The 13,492-nt window shown below is 43.1% G+C and overlaps 1 protein-coding gene across 2 annotated transcripts in view; it reads left to right on the forward strand.

The window, feature by feature from the left end:
• The window catches only part of ANTXR2 (ANTXR cell adhesion molecule 2), a 109,213-nt gene that overhangs the window by 75,689 nt on the left and 20,032 nt on the right, over window positions 1-13,492 (forward strand). The window lies entirely within an intron of this gene.

A 13,492-nucleotide genomic window follows, 5' to 3' on the forward strand; every position in this document is an offset into this window, starting at 1 on the left:
GAGACTGAATTAAGACTGGTGTTGAAAGAAGCAGAATGTCAGAGTGCAATGCTGGAAATAGCATAGTCAAATACTTGTGTTAGCATTCTAGTTGTTAATGTTGGAAAGTTACCATTTGCACAAACCATGCATGTTACATGTAGCAGAATTAACAACAACAAATCTACATGAAAAATAAACAGTACAATACAGCTTAACAGGTAAAAATCAATGTAAATAGGAACATAGAACTGTTGCATGACCAGGCTAAAGATTTTTCAGCCAGGCCTTATTTTAAGGATTTCTGACTGTTAAGACAGGTAGGTACCTTAAAAGTTACCTGCCAGGGAAGCCTTTGCTGAGCCACCATGGAGTCAGGCATAACACCTTCTCAGAACTTGACAGTAAGACACTGATCCACATCCTGTTTTCTGAAAACAGAGAAGTAGCTCACTCATCATCAGTTTCCTCACTAAAAAAGGAGTAGCATTTGTAGTGATGAATAAAGGCTGAACAAATGGTTGTTAAGGTGTGACACAGGGCACTGTGAGAGTGCAATTTGTGTCTAGTATGATATTTTTTATCTTGGGGAGTGTGTGTGTGTGTGTGTGTGTGTGTGTGTGTGTGTACTCTGTTTACTGTTTCCTGCCTTGCTAGTCAGAGATCTCATGGTGTACCCTGGTGGATTTAAGTCAGTGAATAGCCAAGCAGTCACACGTATGTACAGTGAGACACACACAGATGTAGTTATGTCAGAAAAACTGTTACGGTGAACAGCAGCCACATAGTTGTTTTGCTTTGTTGTCTTTCTGTTATGGCTTAAGAACTTGGTAGTTGCCACTCGTAGAAGAATTCACTGCTGAATTTAAGTCCTTTATCAAGTAATTGAAATTTAGGCATGAGGTATCAAAGATCAAAGCAGAGTGAGCCGTTTCTTCCTTCTCCTTCTCCTCTCCTCTGCCACCTCTGCCACACTGCCAGGTGATGCTGAAGGTGGCCTAGTTTGAGGACTGAGCACTCTCGCTTTGATTGTGGAAGGAAGTCCTTGGAGTGATCCATTTTTCAGCTAACAATCCGTGAGATTAGGGAAGCTTGTGCAGGTGTGAGCTAGCAGGTTGTCACTGACATCTGTTCTGAGTGGAGGCACAGGTCCTCGGCAGCCTGCAGCGAGGTTGCAGGACTGTCAACAGATGTAGTTAAGAGTGGCAGAACAGTTTTGGTCTCACATTTGCCGCCTGGGGGCTGAAACACTAAAGGTAGAGTGGGGGTGGACACAGCTGTGCTCCCAAACATGCCTCAGGCACAAATGAAGAGATCCAATATAGTTTGACTCTGTTGTGGTGGAGAGATGAGGACAGAGAGCCACTTCAGAGACAACTTTGCACTACAACATCTGCTGCCAAGTTTCCAGGGAGTGACAGGGGACAGCAGGTACAGATCGAAGTCCCCACATAAACAGCCTCCATTAAGCCATGAACTCTTTTGAAGGGCTCCCATCAAACATCATTGGGGAGTCCGCAATGGGAGATTTTGTTTTCAAGCCATGTTTTGTTTTCTGCACTAACAAGCTAATTTATAAATGATGCATTACCCTGTGTTCATACTCCTGTCTGTACTTCCTTTTGTTATTAAAGGGGGAGAAAAGAGGGAGCCACAGTAGTGTTGGGGTACTTTGATAAAACAGTTAACTGTTTGAGGATCTTATCTGAGATTGTGGCAACCTTCAATGTGCAATGTCGCATACAGCCAGGAAGCAGAGTGGAATGCGCACGCCATTGCCTCTTCCAGGGAATCATTACTGCATGAGAACAGACCTTGGCACAGGTTCTCAATGCTAACATTGGGAACTGGTCTTTTCTCCAAATCCTGGTGTTTGTTTTCTGATTCATAGCTTAGCACCTAAAGGTAATCATCAGGTCTCTTCAAATTTGTTATCTGACCATGTTGCTTTGTGCAGTTTGATAGTAGCTGAGATTCTGATCCTGTGCATGTTAATACACACAATTTTCCTTTAAGTCCACAAAAAGCCTATGGCACTTATATTTAAAATGTTGCCCTATCAATATGCAAGTATGTGGGACTGGTAAAAGGGAAAAAACATCAGTAGCTAATCACAGAAGAATTTCTATAATAGAATTAGAGAATAGCTTTTTAATGTTACAAAATGGCCTAATAAAAAGGAGGACACTTAATTTTAAACCTGTTTATTACCATTTGCCTGCTTGAAAGATTCTTTCGTAGTAATGGCTGCAGAATTAATACAAACAAGTGTTTAAACTCATGTTACTTTGTGAGCATATCTATGTTACACAAATGAATTATACTCTGCATTGTGACTTGGTTAGCACCACACAATTCACAGTTAGAAACACTTTGTCAGTATTCTGTTCTCTGAGACGAATCCCATGTTACTGTTCCCTTTGTGATTCTTTGGTAATTCCTAAACTTGGCACAGGCAGGAAATACTAAATCATTAATTGTTAGAAGGCTGAGGCTGTAAGTGCCTTACAACTGAGAACAAACACTCCATAACGGCAGTGCCATCATCCCCCTTTGCAGCAGAGTTGCCCCTCAGCCAGCACACTGCTGTCTTGCCTAAGGGGGGTAACGGGAACAGGAATGAGACTAATGGTGGCAGCATTTTTTAGTTTACTTCTGTATTCTCTAAACCCAGAACTATTTGTCCATTCTCTAACCAAGGGGGACCTCCTTGAAGAAAATGAAGGTGATTTGGCTCCTTTTTTAGCACTGCAGGTTGCTGAAATGCATAGAGAAATAACAAGTTACAGTTAGAGAAAGGTTACTGGGGCTGCTTAGAAGTAGTACGTGTTTTGGCTTAAAATTAAACTGCACTAGCAGTAATTCAAACTACAGTATAAGACTCAGTTCAATGGATCTTCTCCTTCAATGATAGTATACCCATTGAGCAAAGCATTTAAGGTCCTTTCCAACCCAAACCATTCCATGATTCTATGATTTTATGATTTTTATGAAAACCAATTGTCCCTTGGCATGCCTAAAAGCACTGCAATTCTTACCCCCCCTCCAAGCTATACTAACAAATTATTTGGCAATACAGTTTTTATTAGTATCTGTTTCACTGGGTATGATTTAAAAAGGAAAAAAAAATTTGTTTTTTTGATTCCTCAAACATCTTTTTCACGGTGTGGAGTACACTAAAAGCCGTTATAGTTAGTAGCTACCTGGCTGCGAATGAAGAGGGGGCAGTGTGTGTGTAACCAAACCTGGTTGTAAAGCACAGCTCCCAGCTTGAGCACAGCCCTTCTGCAGTTGATGTTCATGATGAGCATCTTATTAGTCCAGTTTAGGAAGAGAACTTAGTTTCAGCTTAGGCAGCGAGAAGCAAGCTGACAGGTTCATGTAGTTGCTCCTCTCCAGAAGAGATGTGGGAGCTTTAACTGTCTTGGGCGCACAGATTTATTGAGTAGTCCGATGCTCCTAACCAGATTAGTTCCTTTTCCATTAAGTGCTGAAAGTAGGGCAGCTGTCCGAGCGGCTGGTTGTAAATTCGATAATGTCTGCTGTGTTAATCTGTAGGCTTTTCAGATGAAGAAGGCAGCAGATAACAGGATTAGTTTCACGACCCAGGGTTTTCACAGCCCGAGACTCGGGCATAAGGGGATAGAGGATGACTTCTGTCATTAATCTTAATTGATTGCCAAGAGATTTTAAATTGTGTTATTAATTAGGAAGGTCCTTAACACACTGTCTACATATCAACATCAGATGCTCTTTTGGGACTTTTGGGACATATGGCCTATCTTATATTTACATTCACACAATTTACACATACATACATTTCGGTATGAAGAAATTCTTATATGTATATATGCATACAAATGGCTGTGGGAGCACTTGCATGTGCAGAAGCAGCACTCTCTCTTAGGCAAAACATAATGAAAGTGAAAAACCTGCTTCGAACAAAGGTTACATTTCCATACAAGAAACGTGTATACCTCTATTTAGGGTGATATGTATATTAATCCATTTTGGTTATAGATGCCATTTATCTTGATTACCTTTGATTTGCAGATTTAAATCATGTTTAACACAAGCACAGCACATGTCTCTGTGCCTCTGGCCATTCAGACACAAATCATGACTAGAAATGTTACCTTTTTATCTTTCCCAGTTTTGGTGAGTTAATGGTCGGGCCTTCACTTTTCAGTTTTCTTATTTTTAAACAAGTTCCTGCTGGACAGGCAGTACAAGTAGAGGTGCATCTTTCTATAGCTGCAGCTACCTAACTGTGTGATAAATCCCAGTAACATTTAACAAAGTCCTGACTGCAGGAGAAAATACTAAATTATGATTTGAGCATATAAACTAAGCAAGAAAACTCTGTGATAGAGTTGCGGCATTTGGATTTTGTTCAGATTCAAACTATACTACACATTTTTGCAGTCTTTCCTTTCTTTACAGAAGATTACTTATATGATTAATCCTAAGTATGGAGATCAGTACAAATACTTTGTATAAACAGAGATGAGTGATGATGGAAATCAACAGACCAGAAACTAGAGAGTTTCTGGGATGGGAAACTTGGTAACAGAATGATGTGGAAAGAAATAGGTTAGTTTTCCTTTGACTTCCCTGGGCTCCAGTTCTCTAACCAACAGTAGAAAACATCTTGAAAAGACTGTTTTTAGAGTTTTATGTGTCAGTGTCACTTGCAGGTAGCTGTGGCAGCCCACACCTCAAGGAGGTTCCCTCAGGGTGGACTTTTTATAAGCTTGTGCTAAACTGGAGCTCATCGAGTTCAGAGTATGTTTAAATACGCCCACCCAGGTACCCACTGTACCAGTGCAAAGGCTTTAAAGCAGTTGTACATGATAATCACTGCCTACATGCAGATTTTTTCATGAGCTTTAATACAGTATTCTCAAAAAGAAGGTGAGGTCAGGGTACTGTTCCCATGGCTTGACATTGATTGCATAGCTCATGCAGAATCAAGGCATGAAGAGGAAGGTTAGAAGTTGAGAAGGCCTATAGCACATATGCTGCTGAATGGGACAGTTGTATATTATAGGTGGACAGTGGGGAGAAAAAAGAAGAATAATAATCAAAAATTATATTTATTGCTTCTGATCTTTTTCCTGTGTTCCAATAATTCAAAATTATTTCTGTTGTGAAATTAATTTTTCAATGTCCAGGTCCATTTATTGGTTTAAACTGAAACAGGGGAAGTTCAGGTTGGATCTAAGGAGGAAGTTCTTTACTGTGAGGGTGGTGAGGCACTGGCACAGGTTGCCCAAAGAAGTGGTGAATGCTCCATCCCTGGTAGTGCTCAAGGCCAGGTTGGACAGAGCCTTGGGTGACAGGGTCTATTGGAAGGCATCCCTGCCCATAGCAGAAGATTGGAACTAGATGATCTTTAGGTCCTTTCCAACCCAAACCATTCTGTGATTTTATGAAAGCCAAGCTCTCCCCAGCATTACAAATGGTAGCACATCTCTACAGAAATCCTGCTTATTGCCGCCAAGAACAACTGCTCATCTTAGGAGAGAGAGGGTTCATTGTAGGGCATATCCTCGCATCAGGACTGCTTCCACCTCTGTCCCAGTTCCTCCTTGTTGCCTCTTTCTGGTTCCATTCCTCAGCTAGCTCCATTTGCCATCACCACAGGAGAGCTTTGAGTGGCTTTCTTAAACCTAGAATATCTATCACAGTTGAGAAGATTATTTATTCTATTTCATTAACAAAATGACATCTACAAAGGCTTCTGCCCACTAATAGGCAGTTGGAGTCTCAGACAGTTGATGGGAATGACCTTTGTGCAGTCATTTTTCCATAATGACACTTGGGGTGAGGCCTGACAACCAATCTGCCATGCATTAGTTGCAGACAGTGGTTCCCTTTGGTCACACGATAGGGATGGACCCCAAGCAGATGGTCAGAGATCATAGCTGGCTAATGAATTTGATGGGCATTTTATTAGGATTATGATGACAACTAAGTAAGACTTTTTCCCTCCGATAACAGCATTTCTAATAGAACAAAAAGAAAGGTGTGCAGAGGAACAGGAGAACGCAATGGACCATGTTTCTGGTTGTCCTGGTTTCAGCTGAGGCCCAGCAAATTCTCCCACCAGGCAGCAGCAGAGGCTGGTTTGGGCACAGAGCTTGTGTCTGCTGTTGTGGCTGGGTCTTGCAGAGACTCAGGCTTCAGCTGCCTCTCTTTCCTGATGGATCCCTGGGGAAATGGTGGGCTTCCTCTTCCCCAAGGCAAAGCATAGAGGCCAACTACCTCAGTTCTGTGGTGTAAACAAACTTCCCTTTCCTCTGGCTATGATAAATGCACACCCCATCCAAACGATTGTAAAGTCACCCAAAACCCAGGAAAAAGATTGTGAGAAATGACTGGTAATCTCTTTTTTTTTTTTTTTCTTTTTCCCAGTAAATGCTCTGATGCAGTGTTCTCTGTGCTTTAGTCAAACATTACTTTCACTGGAGATCACTCAGTAAAGCTAGTTGAGCAGCAGTGAAATGGCTGGTAGAAGGAAATACGTAACAGCAACAGGAAATGGTGCTCTGTGGTCACTACAGCTTCTGGTCGATGGTCTCTCTCCCCAGTTGTGGTTCACTGGCTGTCCTCCACCTTCTGGAGTAACCTACCACTTGTGACACTATTACTACGGAATTGACATACGCAGTAGCAAAAGCAGCAGGAGATTTCTATTTTCCTATTTGCAGAAAGTTACACTATACGCATATGCTTAACCTTCTTAGACTTGTAGTAAAATGGTGGTGGTTGGTAAGAGAGGAGTGCTCACTTCCCTTTTGGCATGAGTGGTGTCATAGTGTCAGTCCAGCCGTAAATCAGAACCACGTAGTCTCCCTCTCACTCCACCCCTTCCTCCCCGCCCCCTCTTCCAGAGGGATGGGGAGGAGAATTGAAAGAATGTAACTCCCATGGGCTGAGATAAGAACAGTCCAGTAACTAAGTTATAACACAGACCACTACTGCTGCCACCAATGATAATAAAGATAAGAGAAAATAACAAGGGAAGAGAATACAACTGCTCACACCTGCTGACCGATACCCAGCCCAACCCCATCAGTGATCTAGCCCTTCTGGGTAACTGCCCCCAGTTTATATACTGGGCATGACGTGCTGTGGTATGGAATACCCCTTTGGCTAGTTTGGGTCAGGTGTCCTATCTCTGCTTCCTCCCAGGTTCCCCTTCTCCCTGGCAGAGCATGAAACCCAGAAAGTCCTTGGTCAGAGTAAACATTACTTAGCAACAACTGAAAACATTGGTGTTATCAGCGCTGTTCCCAGGCTGAAAGTCAAAAACATAGCTCTGCACTAGCTACTAAGAAGGAGAAAAATGACTGCTACTGCTGAACGCAGGACAGGTGGATACAGATCTGTTTGTTTTGGTGATAAGTTTAGTCATGCATGTTTTAAGGTTTTGAGGCTGATATTTTCAGATGTGCTACTCAAATCTATTTTTAGAATTCTTCATGCTGTTTGTGAAGAGCATGCATTAGGATTTTAAAGAACTGCTTTGGGAAGCTATTATCAGATATTAATTATTGAACACTATACCTTCTGGAAAAGTTGTTTTATCACTGGAAAGTGACCTTGTTAGAAGAAGCAGAGGGAAAGAGAGGTGTATAGTGCCTCCTGAGATCAAGTTGAGTGATGCATATCAAGAGGAGACACTAAAGATTTATTGTCTGTGGCAAAAGAAACACAAATCTCTGCTTGTGAAGTGTTTTTGACATCATACACCATAAAGAGAGATTGGATACTCTAGGCTAAAAAGCACTTCACTGAAAGTAAGTAACAGACACTTTCCCAGCGCTGATTTTATTAAGCCGTCTGACTGCATGGCAGTGTAGCCTACCTCGTCCTGAGAATTTGGTGGGAGCTGAGTCAAGCCGGTTGTGTGATAAAAGGCAGCTGAATATTCCTAAGAGAGGATACAGAGAATTTACCTAACTAAAAGGAAATGTAAAGGAAAAAAAAATCTGTGTCTGTTTTTTTGTTTAGTTTTGTTTTGTCTTTTTCAGGTTTACAGTTTAGTGAACAAAACCCTCACTGCAGCCTTTCACAGCTGCTGTTAGAGAAGACGCAGGGAAAGTGCAAGTGGCAGCACTGCTCAGGAAGATCGCACAAACTGTACTGCTGTGACATTTGTGACATTCTCCATTATATAGCAAAAGCTATCTTTGCGGTTCCCCTTTAACATGTACTGAAAAAGCATAGATCCCTTTTGACCTTGGTGATTGCTGGTACAAATTCTTACTGTGTGTCAGCCACACCACTTGGGGAAGTCCAACATCAGCATTATTTGGAAGCCTTACATGGACATTTACTTTCATCACCTCACCCTGGCCTTCTCCTGGAAGCTTCTTATTTTCACAGATGTTTGTGCAGAACTGTGCTTGGCTTGCAGTAATTATACCTGTTTGGAGTGTTCCCACTGCTCAGTCAGCTGGAGTTGTTTAAAAAAACAAGGTAAATAGGAACTCAGTTTAAAACAAAAGCTGGGGAAAAACGACCACTCAAACTCATCTCTCACTTGGGTTGGACAGCAAGCATTATGGCCAGAGAGCCTTTAGATAAATCATAATTACATACACATGCAGATACATCAGCTAGGCCTAGGTGCACAATTAGGCACCTAATTATGTTGAAAATGCAATTGCACACTTAGCTAAAATAACCACACTCCCTGGGAAGCCATCCTGTTGTTCCTGTCCTGTCTGCAGCACGGCTTCAGCCTGGTTTTACTGTGGGAATGGAGAGGACAGGACCCTCAGTTCAGCTGGGAAGGAGCCCAGTGCCTTTTCCACCAAAGCAGACGTTCAGAGGTGCCAGGCTGCTTGCACGTGTCAGGGAAGATGTAGCCAGGTAGAAAGAGATGTTACGATGTTGCCTTGGAAAGGACAGTCTGCAGCAAGAGGCAACTCTGGAGGCCATGCTCCGTTATCGGTGTTCTCCAGGTATCATCAGTACATAAGAAACCAGGCTGCGCTGAGCTGATGTCTTGTGGGACTGTTTGTTTTTGAGGAATTGGATGTGGGGTCATCAGAGGGTATCGTGAGAAAAGAGGAATCAGTAGTTCCCAGCATCTTTGTCATTGGGCCATCTTGGCATTTATTGAACTGTTGTTTTTTTTTTTTCTCTTTCTGCTACAGCTTCCTTCCTTCCTTCCTTCCTTCCTTCCTTCCTTCCTTCCTTCCTTCCTTCCTTCCTTCCTTCCTTCCTTCCTTCCCTTCCCTTCCCTTCCCTTCCTCCTTCCTTCCTTCCCTCCCTCCTTCCTTCCCTCCTTCCCTCCCTCCTTCCTTCCTTCCTGTTTACAAGAACACTGTCACAATTCACTATTCAGGGACACCATTTTCTTTTTGGAAATCTCTTATCTGAGGATGTTGATGATCTGCTCAGGGCCTAATTGTTCAGCCACTACTTTGAAACCAGAGAATCATAGAATCGTAGGGGTGGAAAGGACATTAAGATCATCCAGTTCCAACCCCCTGCCATGGGCAAGAGCACCTCACACTAGACCATGTCACCCAAGGCTCTGTCCAACCTGGCCTTGAACACTAACAGGGATGGAGCATTCACCACTTCTCTGGGCAACCTGTGCCAGCCCTTCACCACCCTCACAATAAAGAACTTCTTCCTTAGATCTGACCTGAACTTCCCCTGTTTCAGTTTGAACCCATCACCCCTTTTACTATTGCTAGAGTCCCTGACGAAGAGTCCCTCTCTAGCATCCTGGTAGCCCTCCTTCAGATACTGGAAGGATGCTCTGAGGTCTTCACACAGCTTTTCATCTCCAGGCTGAGCCTGGAGGTGAACAGCGCCAACTTTCTCATCCTGTCTTCAGACAGGAGGTGCTCCAGCCCCTGATCATCCTCGTGGCCTCCTCTGGACTTGCTCCAATAGCTCAATGTCCTTATGTTGAGGACATCAGAACTGCACACAGATGACTTCTCACTGGCAAGACTTGTGTGTGAGACTTTGCATGTTCAAAGGAATAGTGTGTGAACTGGGAGGTGAGGCTGGAAAGCGTGTGTGTGTGCTGGGGGAGGCTGTTCATGACTTAATAAATCCATCTCAGCTTCACAGTCAGTTCTTCAGAAGCCTCTCACAAGTATGACATTACAGCAGTGTATTAATGCCTAGACCTCCAAAGGTGGGTGCAGAATAGCGGGAGCCCCATGGTACTACCTAAGGCACAGGAAGGCATGACACCCAGCCTGCCTACCTGGCAGCTGACAGCAAGAGCTATCCAAGCACTGTTTGATCATCCTGCTTGAGACAGAGATCACCATGGCAGAGCAGGACCTTTAGAGCAATAATGCCAAAAGCCATAGGTGAGTTACAGCACTTAATTTTACCTTGTAAAAGGATAGCAAGGTGACCAGAATTTCAAAGTTAGGCATTCACTGAACTACCTTAAAAGTTCAGAAGGAAAAAAGCTAGATCCTCATAAGGCTGAATGTTTCTGTACACAGATACATGCACACACAAACCCAGGCTTGCCTCTTAAGGACAAGAAAAGCAGGGCTGAGCGTGCAAGTGCCTGGAGGTGAATCCACAGCACGGCCCTGGGGCCCAGCCAGGGCAGGGAGCATTGCAGTGGCAGTCAAAGACAGGAAAGATTTCTCCAGCAGTGGTGGATATGCTAAATGTGTTTAAGAGCTTAGCAGCCTATTGAAATTAAACTGCAAATGCATTGTGCCAACATTTCCTATCATCTGCCAAAAGGCCTGTGAACTGCCTTTTCCAGCTACCACTGTGCTCGCCTTCTCTGCTATCTGCCAAACACAAACCTGCCCTCCGTTTCCCTCACCAAAATTCTTTAACTGCATCATTTACCACGGAAAATGAAGATGATTTTGCTTGTGTTTAAATATATAGATTAAATTTTTCCCCCTGTTCTAATCCTTAAATTGCACAGATCCCTGCCTGTGAATTAAGTCACCTCAGGTGGTATAACCCTGCTGTGACTGCATCATGCCTTGGGTTCAGCACAGGACAGGTGTTCTCACATCCTTCTCTTCTCAGGATTCCTCATCATGTGTTAGTAATCTCTGTTACAGACGAAAATGAGGCATGGTATTTTCTTATTGTCACCGTCAAGTCTGCAGTGATTTATTCCTATCCAGTGTGTAACTGAATTAAGATCTTAATTAGGCTTATGCCACTTTTTTCTTCTTTTAAATAAGATACAGCCAAACCACTTATCTATAGGAAGGAGTAAGAAAGAGGTAAAGAGCAGAAACAGTTTTTTCTGATCTGTACTTGCAGTACTGAAGCCTTAGTTAAGAACATCCTCTCAAAGGGATATCCAAGGTTATTTTTATTTTCTTTTTTATTAAAGATAAGAATTTATTCCTCCCATAAACTTTAAGCCTGCTATGCAATTACATGCTATGTCTATGTTACATCCCTGGCTGTTGTGATTTCAACAGCTTGCAGCCACTATGGTGTTGTGCCTGGGCACAGGGCTCCAGTGAAAAGCCAGAACTTAGCCATATGCCATGACTTGGTCATCAGCACCATCAGTTTGCTAGTGAGCTCCTATCCAGTCTCTTCCCAGAGTAAATGTAACACATTAACAGGAGTGCTCTTGTACAGGAAACCTCAGTAATTCACAGAAATGTTTTTCCTGAGTGTTTCCTGGTGTTATTTTCACACCTGGCTTTCTAGAATTCTTATTTAACTTATAAGACACCAGGAAATGGATGCTACATGGCAGCAGTGAGGTTTTTATGCCTGTAGCAAACACTGCTTCCCTCTAAACCAATATATCATAGTTAAATGGATAATTAGTGGTGGTTTTGGCTGGTGGTACTGTACAGATGTCTGTCCTAGCTTTGCAACTCCAATCTTTAGGTGGAAAGGGTGAGCCTCTATGTGCTTCCCCTAATCTATCCCTTCTCCTTCCCACTCACGTTTCACACACAACAAATGTTACACAGATTACAGGAGTTTCCCCCAGCAAATTAAAAGTTTGTACTAAACTCTCCTGAAATAGCAAATGATGCCATCAGGGAAGTGTAAATCCTTAACTTCTAGCAGTGAAAGGGGTTTTGTTTGGTCTGCTTTCAGCATTACCCATTTCTTTTCCTCTTGCCTCAACCTGCCTCTTCAAAGGCTACATCTGTGTGGAAATGTGTAAGCTGGCTTTTCTGGGGACACCACAGCTGGGGCAGTGTCCCCCTCTGCAGGGTGCAACCCTTTCAGGCTTTCGACTTTCCATGGTCTGTGTTTAGCCAAAGCTCTTTATATGCTTTGTGTTGTGTATAGGGGTAGGATTTCAATCCATGTTAAATTCTAATGTTTATAGAATCATCAAATCATAGAATGGTTTCAGTTGGAAAGGACCTTAAGATCATCCAGTTCCAGGCCCCTGCCATGGGCAGCGATGCCTCACACTAGACCATGTCACCCAAGGCTCTGTCCAGCCTGGCCTTGAGCACTGCCAGAGATGGAGCATTTACCACTTCTTTGGACAACCTGTTCCAGTGCCTTACCACCTTCACAGTAAAGAACTTCTTCCTTGTACCTAACCTGAACTTCCCCTGTTTCACTTTAAACCCATCACCCCTTGTCTTATTGCTAGAGTCTCTGATGAAGAGTCCCTCTCCAGCATCCTTGTAGACCCCCTTGGTCTGTAATCTAATTTCCTAATTCCTCTTTGTTGCAGAAGCGAGCTTCTGCAGCTTCCTTAGTCTTTACAAAATATACTATAGTAATAAATAAAACTTTTATTAATGAGTCTTAGGAAGAAACTCCATCCTCCTGAGTGCACGCTCCATGCCCTACCCTATGGAAGCATGAAGCACTCCTTTCATTTCAGTCACCTGTTTACTGAGAAGCCAGTCTTTTGTAGTCATAACTAAATGTACTTCTTTCCACATTAACCTCATTATTTGAGTTCAGTCTGTGCTATCCTTTGGGAGAGAAGGAGCTCTGGCATGCAACTGTTCCAGTGTCCAGCTGGCAGACTTCCAAACACGCAACCCAGCTCTGGTCTGACAGCTCTCCCCAGCTAGGCTGACACTCTGTCCTTAGCCCAGCCTCTTGTGCACAGGTACTGCAGCACGTATGGTACCTACCACCACGTGCTTTGCTGCAGCTCTGCAGGAATGGCAGGGGAGGTGAGAAGGGTGGGAGGGATTCTGCTCCAGCTCCAGCCTGATGTGCTGCCACTTGGGGACACACTCTGTCCCACAGCATGTGTGGAAGAGAAGCAGCCGTCACAAGAAATTCAACCTAGTCTGAAGGAGAATGTCCTTCACTGGCAAGTGCAGTAGCTTTTGAGATTTTCAAAAGGGTTTATGGGATGCAAAGCGCTTCAGTGGGACTTGGGAGACTTTAAGTTCTTCTGCAAATCTCTTGCTTAACATTCGCATGTTGACATTTTCCACTTATAGGGCTCTTTGGCATTAATTTATAATGCTGCAATGGTTGGATTGCTGTTTTAAAAAGACTTTTGAAAACAGGTTTGGATAAGTACAGAGATTGA

The sequence above is a fragment of the Pezoporus wallicus genome, unplaced genomic scaffold (genome assembly GCF_028554395.1).
Source record: "Pezoporus wallicus isolate ANWC-B61680 ecotype Strahan unplaced genomic scaffold, APGP_CSIRO_Pwel_v1 contig_5696, whole genome shotgun sequence".
NCBI classification, from domain to species: Eukaryota; Metazoa; Chordata; class Aves; order Psittaciformes; family Psittacidae; genus Pezoporus; species Pezoporus wallicus.